This window comes from Thermobia domestica, chromosome 9 (genome assembly GCF_964235325.1).
Source record: "Thermobia domestica chromosome 9, izTheDome1.hap1.1, whole genome shotgun sequence".
NCBI lineage: Eukaryota > Metazoa > Arthropoda > Insecta > Zygentoma > Lepismatidae > Thermobia > Thermobia domestica.
Genome location: NC_137462.1, coordinates 216,934,899 through 216,958,962, shown reverse-complemented (window position 1 = coordinate 216,958,962; position 24,064 = coordinate 216,934,899). Strand labels below are relative to the sequence as shown.

The following is a 24,064-nucleotide window of genomic DNA, read 5'->3' as shown; positions in this document are numbered from 1 at the left end:
GCAGTCATTACATCGCCGATGGCCTAAATCAGCGTTTCCCAACCGGTGTACCGCGGCACACTGGTGTGCCGCGAATGGTCCGCTGGTGTGCCGCGAGGAAATCGAAACAAATTATTAATTTTGTAGGTACCAAATTGCAAGACATGGGGGAAAATGTATATTTGTATTTCACATTACTATGAACCTCTACTATAAATCTACAATTTTAAGTTTCATACTGTGTTACTTTTCTGTACATTTCTAATGTTGAAAAACGTATTTATCATTGTCATAACCATTATTGCTTCTTTATTGTTGCAGACTATTTCGTAATTTGAAATTTTAACATATCATTCAATAAATTCAACAAAGCAAACATGCATACAAATTACCTACATTTGTGTTTTAAAGGTTCAGGAGATTTGTTTATTTGTTCGTTATTTAGTGATCTTCTTTTTTAGTGAAAAATTAGATACAGTTTTCGAAAGAGAAAGTGGACTTTTAAAAACCCGAGTCCTATATTTCATTGCAATTGTTTTCTATTTTAAAATTAGAATGAAAAATAAGCATAATGATTTACCACGGGAGGAAACCCGTGATCGAGCTTTCTACTCTGTAAGAAGGAGATCAGTAATCACAGAAAAATACCACTGTATTTTATATTTACAAATACTAATAGTAATAAATAAATAAATAAATATATATATATATATATATATATATATATATATATATATATATATATATATATATATATATATATATATATATAATATGGGTGTGCCGCGGGAATTCAAGTTACACCTGTAGTGCGCCGCAAGTTGAAAAAGGTTGGGAAACGCTGGCCTAAATAAACATCCATAATCAAACAACTTGGAAAAGGCTTGCAAAAAGACATTCGACCCCGTTGTTTTATGCAACCCACCTTACTTTGTTGATTACCTGGTTGCCACATACTGAAGGCTAAATTTTGTTCATCAGGCGTTGTAGGAATTATTGGATTTTTAAATAATAAAATTTTCCAAATATTTTACATGTAAAAATCTTCCTTTAGGATAACTTATTCGCATTGAAATGTGACCAACGGCTCCCGATATAATCGCGAAGATATCTACATATATGCTCACGTACTGGTCAAATTGAGAACCTTCTTTTAAGTCTGTTAAAATTAGCCGAAGTATCAGTCACAATTACGTTTGAAGTCAAATCACCTCTAATTATGAAATCCACATTGAATGCACATATCTTTAAACCTGATTTATGGAAATCCTGGTGTGTAGTAAATTATATCCTATGCACAAAACATTAGACACGACATATCTTTATAGTAAATCTGTTTACTAAACAGATAGTAAAATTGGTTGATGTTGATTTTTAGTTTAGCGTCCCTTTCAGCAGTGAGGCTATATGAGACATGGACCTACTGATTAACGTGGAATCTGAACCACATGAGCTCCCGCCGGGAATGGAACCCGGGTCTCCCACGCCAAATAGTAAAGTTGGCGTTGTTTGTTGTAGATGAAGCGTCAATAAATGAGATTTCCATTTCTATTCCATCTCTTCGTTCAGTTAATAATTTTATTCAGAGATCTCGTTTATTGGGCTCGAGACATGATAGACATCACATTCATTCTAAGAATTGTTTGGTTTCTTCAAGTAGATTCTACATGTGTTGTTTGAGATGTAAGCGATACGCAACCATCTGTCTTCACCCTATCATCCCTTCTTGTGAACTTCTCAACCCCGAGTAGAAGGATCACTAGTGTAAGTGTGGGTTGAGATGTTTCAAGTGTTGAGAAGCAGCTGTACTCTAACAATACTCTACTTATATCCTCCCTATGTATAAGTTTACTTATGCTTCATAGCCCATTCACATTCATAGATCCTTCACAGAAACGTTTCTTACAAGTGTTACTCCCATAGCCGTAGAGTGCTTTTATGTCTACCATGTAGTACGCTCTTGATGTATTGTGTGTACATTATGAATTTCACAATTAGCATTAGTTTTAATCTATTCAATATATTGCTTTTATATTTGACATTTCAGTACAAAATGGGCAAATTTTATACGGAAGCTTACCGTTTGTACAGTCCTTGCAATAAATCAACCACAAATATTACAATATGTCTAGATTGAATCTGTAGTTTTTATCTACTCATATTTCGTTGCATATAGAATTTGTGTTACTATTAAAGATAAATTTTCTTTTCACTGAACTAAGGGGACACGGTGACTTAGTGGTAGTGGTAAAATGATCACTACTGGTAGGCAGCTCCCTAGTTTAATCGTAGCTTATGTGAGTTTGTGATGTTCAACATCGTGTTCGTGCCTTTTCTCTGGGTTCTTCCGTTTCTTTCGACATCCTTCCACAAATTCTTTCGGGCCTGGGTGGCTCAGTGGTAGAGCGCTCACCGCTGGTGCATGGGGTCCTCGATTCGATTCCAGCTCGCGCCAAGTGAATTGTGTGGTGGACAAACAGTGTGTGCGTAGATTTTCTCGGGGTTCTCCCGTTTCCTCCCACTTTCTTCATTTCACCATGCCATTCATTTTTCATGATCACCGTCTCCTTTAGCCTAGCCGGCATAATCGTGGCACATAAAACGTAAAGATTTCATTTCACAAATCCCTTCATAACTATTCAATTTCATTAATCACCTGTCTCCTGTAGTCACCTGGGATGTTACAGTATCTTTTTTTTTTAATCAACTAACGTAAGACAAAAGTAAGTTTTCTTTAAAGGCAAATTATTCACTAGTCACCTTTTTTGTTATTTATGTTGAATTCATATTTATACAAAGCAATCTACAGTCAAGATGCACAGTAGGGTCTAGGCGTTTGATACTCCTGTCCGAGTTACTTACAAATAGTAGTTGTTCCCTTCAAGACTTCGGCTCGTTTGCGGATTGGCTGCATGCTAACAACATCCATTGGCTGAAGTAAAAAGCCAGCGACAACTGCTAGCCTGACTGCCAACTATTAGGAATAAGTGTGCGTGGCTGACATAGGCGTCTTGCATTTTTGTGCGTAATAAGAATTTAAAATATATAAATATTTTCGCCTAGATGTTTACGCAAACCGTAACTCTTAAATTTTTTTGAAGTTTGCGTATTAGCGTTACAAGATGGTTTTGCATTATGAATAGAATATATAAACATTTTCTTATCAATTAACCAATGCAACTATGAAGGAGCAGGGAAAATATGGAAAAAGAGTAACATCTGAAAATGAATTGGATATATCCCAATATAAATTACACAAACTACTAGAAGAATAGAATTCTAACAATTTCGATTTAATATACAAGTATATTAAACTGTTATCCTCCTTACAAAAAATTTTCCTTCTTCATTAAACATTAAGATGAACGCGGTTTCAAATGGTAATAAGCACTTTATATACACAAATAGTTATCAAAATAATGGAAACGCCCATGCGTCACCACCAACGTAATTTTTAAGTCAATAACACTGAGCGTACATTGCGACTATCTTGTGTCAGTGTTTTGTTGGGTGGTAATGAGTGGTTTGCGGGGCTGTAAAGAATGAATTCGTATGCACATACGGACAGACATTGATGGTGCAAAAAGGAGATCTCTCCAGTTTTCAGACACGGCAAATTGTGGGTGCACAATTAGTTCGGTGTATGGAGAGCAACGGTGCCAAAGGTGATGACGCCATAGAGAAATCGTAGCAAAACATCATCAGGAAAGAGGAATAGTGAACGGGATTCAAACTAGATGAAAAGAATCGTTAAACACTGGAGAGAATTGTCACAAAGAATCGTGGGGCTAATATGGTACAACTGATTGGATAATGCAACTGGCATCTGGATCGACTTGTTTCTACAATCACAGTCCAACAGTAGCTCCATGACCTCAACATACTTGGTCGGGTAGTATATCTCCAGCCTTTCATTACCGCTGCCAATGATGAACACGGTAGGTTTACGTACATGGACGACCAAGAGACTGCAGTTAAACATAACGGCGATTCTCTGCTGGTATCAACCTTAATTTCTTGATACTCCATTGTGCTTAAAAGACGAATTACAGCAAATAATTATGTGGACATTTTAGATGACTAGTGCGCCCATTGTATAGATGCTGTTTGTTTCCTATCAGTGAAGCAACTCTATCTCCTTTACCCTACAGGACATAACCATGGGATAAAACTGAAAGATCTACCTGATGAAGAGTCTTCCAAGATAACAATAGCCTCCAATGCATACTGCTAGGTTTGTTCGAGTGTGATTTGAGGAACATCAGGACGAACTTTAACATCTCTTTGACGCGTTCAATCCTCCGACTGAACTCCTATGGTCGGTTTTAGATCAGCGATTCCGGACATATTTTCTTCTCCATCATCGTTGACCCAACTGAGTTCTACTGAATTAAGAATGATCCATTGCATCTCTGGAAGTAATTCATGAATCATAGCCTATGTATTAATTTCTGGTGCTACTGAAAACGTATTTATGGAACTCGAACAGGGTTCTGGTATGGATCAAGTTCGTATTCCAGGATATTGTTCATAATGTGTGTCTGTGTGTTATTCGAAGTTATTGTTGTTGTTTCGAAGATAACTAGCTTTTTTCTTCGTTTTCTCCGTCTTTTCCCACTTACGTGTGGGGTGAAATTTCTTCATAATGCCCTGTCCCGGATTTTTTCCTTTAATCCTTTCTCTCTGAAGTCATTCTTATCTATATCTTTCCGTTTCCTTCTTAGTCTCTCTCTCTCTCTCTCTCTCTCTCTCCATCCACTTCTATTACCATCTCTCTTCTGACCACATTACTCTTGTCATTAGATGACCGTATCAGGAATTCTAGTAATTCAAAGAATTTAAAACTTGACCTGAAATTAATAAAATGTTCAAATTAAAACCCCATCTTCATATTCAAGATACTGTACAACATAAACTATAATTTTAATATACGAGTATTTATATGTCACCTGACTGTTCAATGTAATATTTTTAGTCCTTAGAAATAATTTAACCTAATATAGTCAGTGTTTGGGTAATTTGAAAATATTAAAACTTTACTTTGTACATGTAAAATTTTGATTTTATTATATATTTTTTTTTAATATTAAAGGAAATAGATGAAAATACACTGTAAATATTAACAGATTTTTATCCTATTTATGCTATAGTAGTTGTATAGACGTATTCAGTTGTAAGGTAACTACTCGTCTCATTACTGACTAGAAATAATGTCTAAGCTCTGTGATCTGTTAAGTGTTAACATGACCTTCACTGTGTTAATAACGCTATAATCAAGGTATCGTAAAATGCAAATGTGTGGATACATTATTGATTCATACCGTTTGCTTCGAAGACGAATTGCGCATTAGAGCTAGATTTTGAAGTCTTTACCACAATAGATATTGATTCTTTTCTCTATCTGAAAACAAATAGCAGTGTCACATGAACACCATATTGAGTTTGTATGGTATGATATTTTTCCAATTATTATTGAAACCAGTAGTAGTAGATTTATACCGCTTCCGGTTTTAGTACAGAGATTCGAATGGAGACGGAATTTATTCTTGGGACGCTTAATTAATTACAGCAAACTGCATCTCCCTATCTATTGCCGTTTCTACTCTATAGCGATCAACATTAAAACATAAAGTAGTTGGTTTTCTTCCACTTCCGGTTTTAATAGATAGAATATATTTTTGGGACACTTTATTCGATTGCAGAAAACAGCTTCTCGTTATGTGTCTCCGTTTTCGCTCTTTATTGATCAAATTTAAACCGGGAGTGGATTATTTCTGAACTTCCAGTTTCAATAGAGATTAGAGCAGAAATGAACTATGGTTTGGGGACGCTTAGTTAACTTAAAACCGGAAGTGATTGATTTCTACCTCGTTTGAATACAGTGAATAATACATGTTTAAAAGAGAAGATGGTATCCATTCTTAGAACGTTAAGTCGATACCATAGAACTGCTTCTCGTTATCCCCTAGTGTTCTTGCTCTATGTAGATCAATATTGAAACGGAAGTCGTAGTGAATTTCTATCATCTCAGATTTTAGTAGAGATAATCTCAGATAGATATGTAATGTATTCTTGAGACGCTAAACCGATTGCAGAAAAGTGCGTCTATCTATCTATTACTGTTTGTACTCTATATCGATCAACGTGAATATCGGAAATTGTTAATTTCTACCATTTCTGGTTTGAGTATCTATTCCAAAATAGGATTTAATTCCTAACTTTTAACCTTCTAAATTTTCACTACATTTGGTGATGATTTGTCGAGTAGTTCGTGAGATTTTTGTCTCCTGCACAGACGTACAGGATAAACATGTAAAGGAGTTTTGGTAAACCGAGCTCCCTAAAAATCCATAAGACTAGTCCAGTGTACGTTTCCTTAAAATATGAGAGCAGTCGGTGGTTGTTGATAAGCAAAAACATAACTCTCTAATACTGTATGAAAGTTATCAGACGAAATGGGTCCATCCTACATGTTCTTTCAACAATGGTTTAGAAACGAGGTGACGGTTTTTAATTGATCAGTTGATTGTTTTGAAGTTCAGCATACTTTTCAGCACCGAGATCAGAAAAGTGGGTCTACGGCTTACACATGGACTTCCTCCAGGAGTCAAATCCAGGTCTCTCACGCCAAAAGTACTTAACTTTATAGCTATCATAGAACCCCAAATTCAGTCAGTTTTCTTTGATATAGAGAGGACCTAATTATATTTACAGTATTGAAAACTATATTTCAATTGGCCAGTTTATTCGAAAAAAAAATGGCTGTTTGTGACATCTGAAGAAATTGACTAATCGACCTGCAACTTTTTACACGGTATATGAGGTCATTTCTCAAAAAAGAAATTATAAGGGCAAGCTGATTTTTTAAAGTGGCAATTCGATGCACAATGTCATTTTTTCTGGTGACTATAAAATAATGTTTAAAATATCCTGACTAGCTTCTTCCCTGTGAAAAGCCCTGTGCTCTTATCCATTAGTGGAAATAAATCAAACAACTTATTATATTTGTGTGTTTGTGAGAGATTTGAGATCTCAAAGTACTATTTAAAATTCTGAAAATATGGTTTCTGAAAGGGAGGTAGGTGGTTGTGTTTCTGAACATCATTGTACGTAGGGCAATAGTTTGTATATGACCATATTCAGTTGTTAGTGTAAATGTATGTCGACTTGCCGCTTGCTGTATATGACGTTTTGAATTAAATTTGCTTATGATGATGTGCGTGCATGTGTGTCTGACATCTTTTTCTTGCCTCCCGGGAAACCATTCGAGCAGAACACCAGATTTCCTAACGGCAATGTCGTGCTTAGAAAGTCTGTGCTTGTGGTTGGGATGCAGTCAAGTATTTTTCCTCCTTGTGAATACTACTTGCTACTTCTGCAAAAAAGATAACAGCAATTAAGTTTTCTTGCTAGTCTGTAAGATTACATGGTACTGCTTTCCTTATAAACGTTAGTAGTTAATTCGCTACAAGCAACACACACACACACACACACACACATATATATATATATATATATATATATATATATATATATATATATATATATATATTAAATGGAGAACTTCTCATGGGCAGAATTATGATAGAGTGTTAATAATTTTCTTCCATCCTGTATTCAAAAGTCGTCAGAAGGAACTTTACGAATGATCTTGTATAATACTGGGTCATCTTTTCTTCTTCAGTCTCGTAATATCAAGCAACAAGACTCTCTGTATTGTTATGTTTCGGATTCTTTTTGATATTCATCCTCTCAACTCCACGTGAAAAGTAACTGGGTAGATTACTTGTCCAACCAATGGAAATAAAACTACACGTGACATTTGATTGCTAAATACGAGGTGCATCCAGAAAGTAACTTCCGAAAGTCTCCCAAGATGGCATGAGTGGTCAAAGCGGGATGCGCGTGCGCAGGACTGGAGGACACGTATCTATAACCTGACATGAATACAATTGTGTGGGGCCAGTGGTGAGAAAAGTGGTACGGTAAACATTATTGCGCGCATACATTCTCTCGCCAAATGGGCGGAATCAGGTTTCTCCACACTAAGAAGCTGTCGGCGTTAGAATTCCATCTGCAGTTGTCTGAAGAGTATGGAGCGGATGTTATGAGTACATGGTCAGAATGTGGCGCAGACAATTGAAAGCAGGCCGTACCAATGTGGACGACGAACTCCGTAGCGGGCGACCGCCCGTGTTTACGACTGAATTGGCGACAAGTGTGCATCAAGCAGTTTTACAGAACTGGCCGTTCATGATCCAAACTCTCATGTCAGTTTCTATATATCTCCCGTTCCCTGCTACATCACATCATCCAAGGTGACCAGACGTCCCGTTTTAGCCGGGACAGTCCCTTATTCCGTTGTCCGTTTTTTTTCTGATTCTCGAACGGGACGCCTAAATGTCCCGTTTTTAAGTAAAAATGACCTAGATGTCCCGTAATTATTATTCAAAATATAAATCGTCGATGGAAATTCTAGTCTCTTCCGTACCAACACTCGTTGCCAAGGTTTAGTCGTGTCTAGAACTTCTGAATTTTCAAATGGGAATTGAGTGTTCGTGGTTAAAGTGGGAATTGAGTGGGAATTTTGGGGGTTCAACTAGTTAAAAGAATTGTTGAGTAGAACTTGCAATCGGGAACCATTATTTGTTGTGTGGTACACGTGAAAAAGTTAGAAACGGTGTGTTATCACTCTTACTTGTGTATTTTGTAAATTGAGAACACTGCTGAGTCCCAAAATGCAATCTGGAAGTCAGTTATACCCCCCCCTTTCCCGTAGCCGATTCGTATGCGTCCCGTTTTTGCAAGTGAAAATTCTGGTCACCTTGCATCATCACCCAGCGACTGCAGTTGCGTAAGTTGTGTGCACAATGGGTTCCAAGAAATCTTACAGTAGAACATAAGAAGAAGCGCCTAACGTCCGCTTTGACTTGCATGCTGCGTTACAGCCATGAAGATGACCAGTTTGTCGATCGCATCGTCACCTGGGACGAAACATGAATGTCCTGTGTGACGTCAGAAACCAAGCAACAGTCTATGCACTGTCAATATAGCGGTTAGCCCAATAATACCAAATTGAAACGAACATTATCTGCGCTCACTGTCTTCTAGGACTAACACGGTGTAGGGGGATACCATCACTACCGAACAGTATCGTAATACTTTGCGGTAACAGCGGGTCCATACATTTCACAACTGTCGGTGGATCTCTGACACCAAAGCTTCTTAGCGTAGAGAATCTTGATTACCGCACGTACCCCGAACTTGGTGAAAATTGTATGCGTGCAGTCATATTTATCGTACCACAGTTCTTTCATCACTGACTCCGCCACAACATGGCGCTCGTGGCAGGATATGACTGCGTGTTCCTTCTCCACTCCTGCGCAAGTGCGTCTCGCTCTGATTACTCTTGCCATCTTGGGGCACTTTTGGAACTTAATTTTTGGATGCGCCTCTTATACAAGGTGTTCCGCGGTATATTGAAGAAGCCACGTTGATCAAAATGAGACTATTAACCAGAATTTAGTTTCAAAGCGTTATCAAGAGAGAAGTTGGATGATGGTGGTTTCAAGAACACTGTTCCTTTCCCCACGTCAAATTAACCTAACTTTGTGTCGGAAAATGTGTAATTCAAAAGTAATGATTTAAATTGCAAGATTAATTGCGTCACATGTTATGCGGCCTCTGTGATACTAACCCTTCTGAAATTATGCAAATTTTGTATTAATGAAACGATATAGTAGGGAGTGTAATTATTATGAACGTTCCAAGCTGGATTGCATTTTACAAGACACGTATTCTTACAGAAGTTGGTATGTGTCATGATTGTTTATTATAACATGTATTGCAATTATGTAGTCACCTTGTTAGTTGTTGCAAGGTCATTTTGTGAGAATAATTTACTTAGGAAAACAATCTCTGTCTTTTTGTACTGAAATTCTGAGAATTCGATAAAATCAGGTCAACTGGTATCTGGACCATGTTTCTAAAATCAGTTGGTATGATCTGAGAGTCTGAAACTATGTTAATAATCAGATGCATAAATCAACTGTGGATTAATTTGGGTTTCTTAATTCAAATATGTAGGACATAACTATGTATCATCATATCTTTCTGATTGTCTCTTTTAATCTATAAGTGTGGGGCGTAAAACTCATACCCAAAATAAAACATTTTTGCCATAATTCAATTCAAGCTAAATTAGCTTTAGTGCCTGACATTTAATAATCTGAATGTGCATTTTTTTTTACTCAATGTTGTAGCTCCAAAAATCAATTCTTTTCAAATAATGCTTTGAAAAGCGTTTCATAACTTTAATAGTGTTTATATCTTGTATGTGAGGTTTTTTTTTGGCTACAGTCGCGTTATTCGGTAAAAGTAAGCGAAACTCCTTCTAGTCTTATAGTGTGGGATTTGTAAATTTGTCATGCTTCAAGTTTTTAACTAGTTATAAAAAGAAACACTCAAAACAGCATTACTATACAAATGTTTCGAGAGAGAACATAAATCATGTATTCTTCTGGCATACAAGGAAGCAAAAACAAAACTTCTTTTCTCGTTGGTAATTTGTTTAGCGGAGAACCACAGCAGTAGTCAAGCTAGTCTTTTGCTGTTTAATGACATATTTCCGATGAATTACTTTTGGTTATGTGCCAAATTTGAGAACCATTTAACTTGCGCAGATTCTTGCGTAAAATATCAATTAACCATATTTTATGAGTCTTTCTTCAAAAGAATGCTTGTTAAAATTGTGAAAGGTGTCCTTATTCCATTCTTACTTGCTGACCACAATACATTCTTAACACCTCGGTTTGACACGAGGTGATCCAACTTTTAACGACCACATATTACAAGTTTCCAGGAAACACTGAGAGCATATTTGTGGTTATTATAATACGTCGTCAGAGCACTGTTTGTTCAGATCATTCGTGTAAGTCAACGGTATATTAATTTATTATTTCATTCCACTTAACCGTAATTAATGTAATTTCCAAATTACAACCTAATCCATTTTATTGACTTCAATGCAAGTCCTTTCAGCCTCAGCTAGTGGGAGTAACAGGCGCCAAAGTGCCAAAAGGAGCAAGAATGGAGAGTGAAGAGAAAATTAATACCAGGTCATAAATATGAGTGTCTAGTCCTAGTTATGACCACATACATAAAATACCAATTTTGAAGATAAATAAATCCAAACACCGTTTCATATTTTGGCACACAGAAAGTACTAGGAAACAAATTGGTTGTTGTTTTCGAAGCAATTATTGGAATATTGTCCAGGAGGCCATTCCCTCCGTTGTTAGACGAAAATTCCTGAGCAATAAACTAGTCCCGAAACAATAATAATTTGTACTTGGGTGTCTATACTTAAGAGACATATAAAGTGAAATTTTTGGAAAAGGATTATATTGTTTTTGATTGGTTGGTTGGAGTGGAGTTTTGCATCACTCTAAGGGTCGAGGCTATATGAGACGTGAACCTACAGCTAAAATTTGAACGACTACACTATAGCGTGTTATTTGTGTTATTTCAACACCAGGGACATCGCTTTCCAAACATATCATAAATAACTGGTAACTTGCAGTGAGAATTTGCATGGGTTTTTATTGTTTGCTATGAGCAAAGCTTTATGTGCCATATTTGGCATTTTTACTAAGTAATGAATAACGTACTATGTTTTCTGTAATCTGTCAAGACAATAGTTTTGTAAGCAAATCAATTGCCTGACAACAGTAATCGGTCACGAAAATGTGCTTTTGTAAACCTATCAATTGTTTGACAAGTTACATGAGTAGCGTGCTGCCATCTATTGTTCTTATCTCCTAACGCATAGTGCGTTATTTGTTATTTGGTATAAATGGCAAATGTACTGCGTAAAGCTTTGCTCATAGCAAACAATAAAAACCAATGCAAACTCTCACTGTCAGTTACTAGTTATTTATGATATGCTCCGAAGACTGTATCCCTGGTGTTGAAATAACACATAAGTCATCGCTATAGTGGTAGTTATTTTGAATTGTTTTAATACCTCATTTTTTGCTGTGTACTTTCTATCAAATCTGTATATATGTTCTTTCTGTAAGTGTTTAGTGTATAATACTATGAGGGCACATAGTGCATCCTCTTAAGCATTTAATGTAATATTCATGCGCGTCAGCATGCAAACATTTACACTGCTGCTGTTATTGGTTTTGAACTTCTGTGTTTTACGTCTGAACCGCGACTGGGACTTGAAGCCTGTGCAGTTAGTAGGTGCGCAGACCATCATGCAAAATCATCCAGTGTACTTTAGTCCGTTTCTCACCACACTATCTCGCTTCTGAGAGATCTGGAGTACAGGTCCCGATTGCTCTAATTGGTATTTGTTAAGTGAATGTTGAAGAATAGCTTGATAAAATATTCATTATTTGGGATCGTGCAGTAAATGCCTAAAAATCGGTATTTAAGTTGATCATTAGTTTCGTTTATACACAATTCTTAGAAATATCAGGTTTATATCCATTGGTGGTTTTCTGGGACTTCATCAGATCATTTACTCCCCAAATACATTAACAAATTTTGATGTGTAACAAAATATAATTCTGACCATTATATGCCACTTGTAAATGAAGTAAATAAGCATTCAGGTGGTCGTATTAAAAAAAAAAAAAAAAAAAAAAAAGCAGTACAAATTTGTTGTAACATCAGTGATACATAGAATGTGTCATTACGCAAGAAGTTTCCCCGTTCCTTTTCCCTTAGCGAAAGTTTGTTGGCTGTAGTAAAGAGAAATATATATAATAAAGTGTACTTCCTTATCACTTTTTTTCTTTCTTGTAACACATTGGAGAATACATAGTTTTAAATTATAAAGATTGTTGATAATCTCTCAGATTATGTGATCTGTTTTTCGGAGTTTTGGTGATTGTGCAGTCTCATTCAGTACTCATATGTTATTTACACATAAAATTAGTGTGAATTACGTACAGTGTGCGTACAATAATCTCATGTATAATCGATATATTTTCGTGATTTGTGATTTTTGCTTTCGAACTAATATAAAAGGAGATTCGGGATTATGAAAAAAGTGAATTCTAAATTTTAATGAGTTACGTGTTTCATGACCCCTTAGATGGCGAAAAATATTTTTGAGTGTTCATCCGTTTGTTTCTGGGCTTTCTGCGTAGTTCTAAAACCCTAGTGTTCAACATATCGACACCAAAATTTCAACTTTTTCGACACCAAATTTTCATTTTGTTATTTATTCCTTGGTAGTGTTCTGATTTCCCTCCATACCCCAAAAATAAGAGCAGTTTTCTGAAGGGCAACAGCTAAGATTTAGATTCCTCAGAAACAATTCTAACAATTTTGTTAATATTTCACAAATATATCATTAGTAAATCTATAATATGGCACAATTCGTTCCCCTCGACAATATCCTGAAGGTTGGCGGTGCGATATTTTTCCTTGGACAATGATTTTGTTCAAATTTCTTAAATATTTTGTATTAATTGTGCAATGTAACGTATATCATTCCTGTTTGGAAAATCCAGAAGTAGGAGGCTACAAATTCGTATGATTTGCTCAGAAAGAGCGCAATCGATTTTTATTTATTTATTTATTTACTCATACGTATATCCCATGAAGAGCCATACAATAATCATTTCTCTTGGAAACATCTAGAAGGTATAGTTCATTGCTGGGGAAAAGTTTTAACTGGACAATTTTCTGAAAAAGAACAATAAACGAAACAACCAACCAATAAAAAAAAAAAAAAAATAATAATAATAATCCAACAATACGGAAAAGCATTTTCTCCGACAAAATTCTTGGAATAAAGTTCGCGACGGATTTGTCTAGTTGATTTTCTTAAAAACTTCACTGACAATTTTGTTAATATTTAATAAACAAATATTGCATTATCAACTTTACAGTAATAGTGATTCATTTTTCTCACAGAATTTCAGAAATAGCAGTTTACTGATGGTGTGAAGTTTGTTCCGACAATTCTCTCGAAAAATGTTCTAATTTATTTTTATACCGGTTGAGGGAATTTTATTTGGTCCATTGTTTTAAACACTGTATAACAATTTTGTTAATATCTTATTATATCTCATAAAACATATTTCAGTAATTACAGTTACGGTTATTTAAGGCACAACATTTCTTCTTTAATCAAAATATTCATGCAATATTACCACCGCAAAGATTGTCTGGTTAGTTGGGACCAATCCAGTAACTAGTGCACATAGAATACTGAAACTCTGTATAAGAGTTAGCGTACCGACCTCCAGCAAGCGGGAGGAGATGGTTAATTACCACCAACCCAATGACGTGCATATTCCAAAGAAAAGTACACTTTGATGGGGAATTATGAAGGTTAACAAATATCTGTTTATTCAAAATGAAAAGTGACTTTTGTGATTGTTTTCGATTATGATGGCCAGTTTCTAGGTATTGGTCTTTTACGCTCTAGGTTTTTTTTTTTTCTTATGGGTTGAAAAGCTATATGACATGTACTTATCATTGGAAAGTAAGACATAATTGGTATTAATTAAATGTTCTTCGAATCCAACCGTCAACTAGAATAAATTAAGTCATTTGTCTCAATCGCGTCCTTAGTGTATGAACTCTTACTCCTATTTACTCATTGTGCGGGCATTTGTTTAGCGGAATATTTACTTATGTTTACATGTAATTAATCAAATTGCTTTTGTTTTAAATTACATTGTTGCTGTTGTTTCGTTTCGTATTTTCTGGTTTACTGTAATGAACTGCTTTGGGCCATATGAATTTATGTACAAAAAATATTATTGGAAATTAACATACGAGGTTTATAGCACGAATATTTATGTACACAACTAGGTTTTATCAGCTTCCCAGGAAAGCTTATTACGACGAGATTAAACGGTGGTTTGGTCATTAATGTGTGACTTTTCTTAGCTTGAAGTAAAAATTTGGTCATTAAATACATATAATGCGTACTAACTTTTAATCTTGATAATATATCTGTAGATTTAACATTTTTTTTTTCCTTCTTCAAACTTAACATTAAATTTCGACTCCTAGGTCCGTAATTGAAAGACAACAGAAACATTTGACGGGAACTTGAAAGAATGGCAAGTGGTGAATCACTTTGAGCCGTTGTGTTGGTTGAGGAAAACGAAAATGATGCTAATTAGAGGTGCCAAGGTTCATTGCCGCCAATATGTCGGCGGAGAGTCATCATCAAGAATAGCGGTTTCCTCCCAGTGTTCCCTCACTCAGCCATAACAAGTTTTGTTTTTTCCCTTGCATTTTCTTCACATTCTCCCTTCCCCTAGAAATATAGAGGAGATTGAGGAAAAGGATTTTTGTTTTTAGAAGAAGTCACTCGTCCATGTTATTCTGAACCAGTTATAGAAAACACATTTAAAGCATCATTTCTGCACATAAATAACTGCTTTGTGCAGATGAATACGTAAGAGACTAAATTATGTGTTGCCAGAAGTATAATTGATTGTTAGATACCATTGTATCTCGTGTACATAGAAAGTCGAAACATTGACAATCGCGCGATCGTCATTCAGTTTTTTTTTTTTTTTTTTTTTTTTTTTAGCGTGTGTGTGTGTGTATATGGAAGACGAGAACATAAGATTATTTCAAGTTTCTTTTTCTTCTTGTTTTTAAAATATTTGTGTATTTGGTTTGTTGAGATCCACGGACGTGTAGACCAACAAGTTCACGGATACTCGTATGATGGTGTGGGCCGACACAATGATACGAGTAAATCGAAAAATATTTCTGAGTGTATTCAAATATTAGTTGCGAGTCTGGTGAAACATTGCCATCTTTCTCTTGAAATAAAGACTACTTTTTCGTGTAGCTATTCATAGATGATAGTTCTTCACAGTACAACGTAAGGACCAAAAAAAAAAAAAAAAAAAAAAAATCACCTATGGAAGTGAGTTGCGCATTTTTGACATATTGATGTATCGGAATATTGAACATCCCTGGCACACTTTCCGAAAGTGTCACAAGAAAGAAACTTCTTAGAACTCTTCAAGAGCTCAGAACACCCGTAAAGGAAACTGATATAATCTTTGCACCTATTCTGTTTGTTTCAGAACAATTTCGTTAAGAGTAAGCTATGAGAAGTACAAATATGTTTGGTGCAGTCATTCAGCATTATACTAATTCTGTTACTTGTCCGAGTTAATATAGGGGATAAAAGTTCGCCAAAACATAATGATTCTGTCTTTCTGTGTATTGTTGGTGTCATACTGTTTGTCGTTTCCAGCTGGCCGATGTTACGAGTAGGAGCACTCTTTTACATTCAGAGAAATCGCAGTGAGAAACAGTGGAGAAGAGGGTTAGAGAAGGTAGGAAGTACTAGGTAGTATGCCTGCGAAACTATCCAATGCATTACCGATGTTCTTTGCTTTTATTGTCATCAGTACTTTTTCTGAACGCCAGATTTCCAGCCTTACTCCTTGTTCTATCCGTGTGGTTTACTGATAACGAGAATAGCGAACTGTGCCGTCTGACAGTACCCGGTTGTTGGGAATGACATTTATTGTTAGCCTATGGTTTTCTTCATGGCAAGATATTCGCATCATGTTAGGTGAATAAAGACGTAATATTATTTTTACAACACAATAAAATACAAAATGCATGTAGACTAAAACCACACCTTATTTAATGCGAATCCCTGCTATCTACCATTCAATTCAAGTTCATACACCCAAACTGGACTCGTTTTGTATTTCCAAATTTTGTGTTGTGTAGAAGGCAATTTATTTGTGTACGTGTTTTTAAAACCTATTCGTGATCTATAATAATTGATGTCTAGCTAGAAGAAAACTAGTGCCTTTATGCTTTGAAGTTAAAATGTTTTGACAACACTGTCTGCACGCCTTTGCTGCAACATAGCAAGAGATGGTAGAAGTGAACAACCTACTAGGAGGTAAAACAAGAAGGAAAATTATACATCTCTGAATCACCGTGTATCCTAGAGGAGGAAGGGAAAGGAGTTTTTCTGTTTCTTTCGGTATGCCGACAGCTAGGAAGTACTATAGCTTAGAATTTGCTACAGAACCAATCCGGTTAATTTTCGCTCGTTAGCAACATATACGAAGAGGAGTAAATTTTGTTTCCGTGAGCCAGGTGAGCGAGTACATCCCCAGTCAACGAACTCAATAATAATGCAACAACGGTGATGGTGCCCTCTTCAGAGAGTAATGAGAAAAATCTACTTTCTTGATATTTTTTGAGCCGCCTCATGAATATTATGTCACAAAAATAAGAAGTACGTGATGTAAACACTACTAAGTTGGTTCTTAGGCATCTTACAACTAAACATGACTGGACAGATCATTGTTAAGAATGAAAGTGAAACTAGAATGTTTCAGAAAATTGTTAGTTTCTTTTCTTTTTTTTTTTTTAAGTGTTTTCCGTTAGTCCAATCTTGCAACTTAAATGCCACGGACATCCATAGTAATTACAACCTTGAAAGTTTGTACAAGTATGTAAATCCGATGAAAATAAAATATTTTCAATAATTTTCGCAGTAACTTGTCGTTTTATTGTAAAATTAATTATTAATTGAGACGTTCCGAGTACTAAGAGCAAACAGCATCGGGTCACAATTTTTAATTTACGTTTAGTGTTAAGTGGCAGCAACCACACTTTTACATAGGATAAATTGTGTGGAGTCCACTCTTCTTTCCCATATTAATACATTAAAAACTAATTGATAGTGTTATGTTTTGTTGATCTTGCCCTTACAAAGAAAGTTGAGAAATGGATTTTTTTAAAAAAAAAGCTTTTAGGGCGGCGGTAGCTCAGTAGTAGAGCGCTACTACCCCTTGTACGTGGAATCCCCGGTTCGATTTCTGCTCACTCCATGTATATATCTGTGATTGACAGATACAGTGAGCGAGAGCTTTTTCGAGGCTCTCCTTTTTTCTTCTTTCCAGTATTTCGATCATCATCATCATCGCAGTCTCCCTTAGCATCGGTGCATAAACGTGAGATATTAAACTAAAAAAAAAGAAAAAAAAAAGAAAAACGAGTTTGCCGTTACTACTCGGAATTCTTCATTTATTCTCTACTATATAGCTTATTCCGTTATGCACCAAAATGTTCTGGAGTTAGCATGCACAGTATAACAATCAGGAGATCTTGAGTAATGTTTCAGATCTCCAATTACGTTAGACTTCAAGAATTTATTGAATGTGAAAGTGTAACAAAACTTTTTTTTTTTTAAGTAAGAAACGTAAAAGATAAATCAATGCTTCTATAAAATGCATAAAAAGGAGAATTTTTGTGGAGTAAAAAAGAAATGGGATTGACTATTCAAGCATTGGGCGTGATTGATTTGAATTATTGAGAACCACTTGGAGCGCCCAACACTCTGATAGTTCTGTCCCAATTCTTCATTTTAAACCGAAAAATCATTTTCTTCTTTTTTGTGTATTTTCTAAGAGCATCGCTTTCAAAAGTTGTATTATTTTTACGTTTATTTAAAAATAAAACGAAAAATGAAACATCTCACGTTATACCCTTTAGGCTAAAAGAGACAGACGGTTAATGAATGTAAATGATTGATTGTTAAAGTAAATTTTTAGTGCGCTTTCACCGGGAGTCGAACCCTGGAGTACGTATACCAAGGGCTCACGCGTTAGTAGCCACTAGGCCAGCGGGGAGAGCTCTAAGTAAAACGAGATAGCGTCTTTAATATAAGACAAACCTAAAATCAACTAAAATACTTAGGTATACAAATTCTCACTCGAATAACTAGTGGTAATTACGAGTATCTATACTGTATATAATCTCCAAATCCATTTTTTAAAGTAATAATCTTATGTTGAGTTGAAAGCTCTGTTGTCGCTTTACAGATTTAATGGAGAAATGAATTTAGTGAACTTGACATTATAATATCAATAATTTACTTGGCCAGTTCGATCTAAGCTGGTCAATTTTTGTGTGGGAATAATAGATATGTACGAGTATTAAACTTTTCTGTCGTTAGGAGCTAATGCTCTTGATTTAGTGGAGTTTCAATTTTGTTTGAGTGCCTGAGAAGGATTGAAAAGAAACTGTACAGGAGCTTTCATGTTCAGTTTGTAATTAAGAATTTCATAGAGGCAGTGTTGTAAGATCAGTGATTAAGCTTTGAAAAAAGCAAAAATTAGTATATTACTTTCCATTGCAATTTTTAATAATATACACGTGTACAAATGACAATTTTTAAAAAGGAATTTCCGATGTTCTGTTTAATGTTCAGTAGTACTAGTAGATCAGACATTTTGCCTGTTGAAAAGTTTGAGACAGAATCAAGTCTACAAACGGGATATATTTATTCAGCATTGAATAGTCGCAACTAGGTTGCATTTGGGTGATAGTCAACTCGTGTAGCACTGGAACTTTGTGGAAGAGAAGTCTTTTTTGATTATGTTAGCTCGCAAATACTTTTACTTTTCCCTTCTTTAATGTCTCAAGTTTTTACTATTATTTTCTTCTAAACCATTTCAAGATAAGATTATTGGACCATAGGAGTGCTCAGTAATTCCTTTTGACATATTTAGGACAGTAAACATCTCACGAAAAATGAAACAAGAAAATAAAATCTAAGAAATCTATTAAATAAGTATGCGTGCAGAGATTTCAATTTGGTCATATTACTACTATTCACGTAATTACACTGATTACACCATAAGGAAAATGTCAGTATTTTGAAACTTTCACCTGCATCTCAACTAATTGTACTTCTAGGAGTAGAGCATTGCAGTGACGTATATGTTTTAGTGTATATCGTGTACTGTAAAGAGAAAAAACCGGAGCTTTTCTCTCAGAAATGCAAATAATGATTCGAATTAAGCAAAATACATAGTGGATAGAGAATATATTTATTTTAGTATTTCTCCACTACAACTAAATGCCCTGTCATAGGCTATGAAAAGGAAAGGCTCTATTTTAAAAATCTTTTTGTTGATCGTATTTTCAAGTAACTTCAATTGAGATTTTAATTACGGAAATGCTAATAGTAACATAATAAATACCATGCAATATTGCAGTCATGAAGGTAAATAGTGTTGTGAAAAAAGCTCTGGATAAAGGTTTGTACATCCACCAATCTGAACCAGATACAATCTTGATGTGCTTTGGAACCCATGTAAATAGGTCTTGTCTTTTACGAGATCATGCTAAAAAGTAATACCTTCTTTCTCTTCTAATGTGAAAACGATTGAAGTTATTGGTGTAAAACTAACGGAGTACCTTACTAGAACTTTAATCTACCGACTAAATTAATGATTTATTTACATAATCGTCCTGGCGATCAACACACTTCTGGCAATATTTGACCAGTTTCATAATACCGTCATTGTAAAATTGCTCATCTTCACAACGAAATCACTACCTGACGTCCTGTTTTACTGCATCATCAGAATTAAATGAAGTTTTCTCAAGTGTTCCTTAAGTTCCCGAAAAAGATTAAAATGTTATGGAGCAAGATCTGGACTGTATGCAGGTTTAGGCATGACAGTGAAACCAAGGCCCTGAATCTTCTCAGTTGCCATTGGAACTAATGTGAGGGCAAGCATTGTCGTGCTGAACGAGAGGCCTAATTTGTGGGCAAACTCGTCGAATCTGTGCTTTATGAAAATGTTACAGTACTGATCAGAATTGATAGTAGTCCCCAACACGTATCGTAAGGGAGGTTCAAATTTTCTACCAAGAATCCTTGAACTTAGAAGGATGGAACTTAATATTTCAACTTTTCAAATAAAATAACGCTTGTTTCAGTCTTTTCAAAATTTTCTCACCTCAGGGAGAAAAGGGGGCTCATTTCGATAATATCCAAATTTCTGTTTATTTCAGAAAGTGCCGAATGTGAGGTTTTGCTTATGTTAGGAGTATGAAATTCGATATTTAAACTCTTAAGTATAAATAAAGGTACATGTATTTCAGCGTTTAAAAAAAAATCATCTGAGGGAAGAAAATAGAGGTTCATTTCTACAGTATTCAAATTTCCTTTCTTTTTTGACTTAAAAAGTGTTCAATGTGAGGACTTGTTTAATTTAGAGGTGTGGAATTTAGTTTATAAACTCTTAATTAGAAATAAGTCTATACATTTTTCAGCGTTTTCGAAAATTCCTCTGCTATGTTTCTAAAATATTTAAATTTCCCTTTCTTTATTTAGAACTGCGGATATTCGCTTATTTTGAAGGTGTGAAATTTAGTAGACCCTCTATATTAACTCTTAATTAATAATTAGTTATATGCTTCAACGTCTTCAAAATTAGCTAACGTTGCCTATGAGACGAGATTATCGTCTCGAAAACTAGGCGAAAAGTACATGTTCAAATTCGAGACGAGAAACGTGGCAATTTTTTTCTTGTTTTCGAGACGAGACTAGAAAATTCTCGAGTCTCGTGAGTAACACTAATACACCCAAGTATTATATTTCCAATGCTGTTGCAGTGTTACAGGGTTTATTGTATAAAAACTATAAATTGGTAACGTGATTGTACGAACATAATTAAGAAAATTTATCTACGTTTAAAGATTGAAAGTCATTACACTACATACTTCAATAATAAATATGGTGTAAGTGTTTGTATTTCACACTCTTTGTGGATCTCTCATGACGCGGAAGGATTGATAATTTGTAGATGAAATTAAGAAAAAAATAGTCATAAATTTACAAAGCGAGGCTAGATGAGAAAAACTATCTGAGATCGAGACGAGTCAAGAGTTGCTAATCACCTGAGGAAAGAAAATAGGGACTAATTTCTTTTTTTTTTTCCTTTTTTACTTAAAAAGTGTTCGATGTGAGGATTTGCTTAATTTAGAGGTGTGAAATTTAGTTTATAAACTCTTAATTAGAGGTAAGTGAATACATTTACGAGACGAGACGAAAACGCTTCTGGGCGGCAAAACTACAAATAAAGCTTCTGAAGAGGAAAAGGGGTCAATTCTTATAATATTCAAATTTCGGTTCTATGATTATTACACCTGGTTTTTCTCTTGCTAGTTGAATAAATAAATTAGAAGTCTATTATATTGTTAAGCAAAGATTTCCCCAGTTACAGGGGAAAATCTTTTCTTTCACAATTGAAGCAGAATTCTGATATTGATTGTAATATTGTTTCGTTTGAGCTCTGTAGCAGGAAGACATAGCCGAAATAATAGCATAATTTATTTGTTCTCTCGCAGATACCATTTTAAGAAATGTTTGTTTATGTACACACCACCACCATGAATGCCAAAGACGAATAAAATAAAGAGAATAGATATATTTTACTGATTTAGTCTTGTGAGATTCGTTGTGAAATACAAATTTGAACTACTTAAAACTGAAATTAAATAATGCTCTTTGACTTGTGATTACTCATATATCATTTACGCTATCTACATAAATGTCCTTGACTTTCTCTTTAGTATTGTTTTCATTGGTGATTTGGTTCTTCTGAAAGATACATGTCATATATTTTGTAATAAGGGTGTGACATGTAACACGTGTAAGGGTGAGATATGGCTTTCTTTCGTTTAACTTGAATAGCCAGCATGTAATGATAGAACAATTATATTAATCGTTTTATTTATTTGTATTAATTAATATTAGAAAACATAATTTTAAATACTAAGGTAGTACTCGTGAGATGTAAAAGAAAATATTAAAGAACGTGATAGATACTGGAAAATGTAGAAACTTCTTCGACATCTTTAGGATTTTCTTTATAATTGAGCATTTTGGAAAATAAAGCTGTTAATGAATAGAGTGCAAACGATAACATTGGCTTAAGCGCATGTGCTTACTTTGATTTCCAGTTGTATTACGTCTAGAGTACATGTAGAATTAGCATACTATTAGAACAGTTTTTGATTCGCCGAATTTATCTGGGGCTGCAGTTGCTCAGTGGTAGAACACTCATCTCTGGCACACGGGGTCCATCGTTCTCACCAAATGGGCTTTGTGGTCGACAAATACCGCATGCGTCGGTTTTCTCGCATTTTCTTTCACTTCATCATTCCACCATTATCACTCATCCCATCATCACCGTCTTCCTTAGCCGCGGTACATAATCATGGATCGTTAAACGTAAAAGATTTTAGTGAAACTTGCCTTTTTATGATTCAGTATGCAATGTTAATAGAGGTGACGATATGGTGTACTGTCACAAAAGCACCACTACCACCACCACTATTACTACAAATATATAATTATTAACGTATATTGTAATAATTAACGTCCTTTGGTCATCTTTCAATCATGCTTTCTATTATCTTTCTTTCTTGTGTTGTTTTGGTAGAGTCTGATCGGATAGCCATCTTGCCCACGATGGGTGTCGGCCAAAGACTGTCAAGGTGATTTGAGCATAGGAGCGGCCAACCAAAGCAAGATTAACTACAATCTCCTTGCCAGCTGTGTGTGCACGAATCTCTCTCTGCACTTGATGACAGGACAATCCAACAATGACCTTGCGTCCTTTGGTCTTCCACACTTTATTTTTGTTTTCATAACTTAAAATGCATATTGTATAAATCTTACAAAGTATATCCACACCAGAAAGTATAGCCTTGCGAGTACTGACTGCTATCTATGAGCATGCGCATTCATTGTTCCTGGTTTCGTACGTGAATAATGAATTTATTTGTGGCCAGTATATGCAAATACCTTACATTAACAATAAGAGAAATCTGTTCGGTTAGCCTATCTAACAGACAGACTACCCCTGCATGACCAAAAACGTGTGTGCTTCCTGTATCCGTGGTCCCGGATTCGACTATAGGTAGAAATGCCTTTCTAGGATGCAAATTTAAGTAGTTGTCGAATCCAACTTTAATAAGCACATCCCTCTCACACAGCCTTGAAGCTTTAAATTTCAGTGCTGAATTTTTGGTAAGACTAAATTTTTAATGCAGATATTAAAAATAAATGTGGCACAAAACAACTATTCTCATGCAAATAACTTTCATTGATATAAGGAAGAGAAATCTATGCAACTGTAGGAGTGGTTATTAGGATCGCGCAAATGACTTATAGAAATGCTAGTGCGTCCGTCCGTTACTCTACACAATAACCCTTGAACGAACGCATCATTTTTTTTAGTGGATAGATAGA

At 35.2% G+C, this 24,064-nt stretch overlaps 1 protein-coding gene across 3 annotated transcripts in view; it reads left to right on the top strand.

The window, feature by feature from the left end:
• Positions 1-24,064, top strand: part of GEFmeso (Guanine nucleotide exchange factor in mesoderm) — a 784,292-nt gene that overhangs the window by 602,658 nt on the left and 157,570 nt on the right. The gene's annotated exons all lie outside the window — the stretch shown is intronic.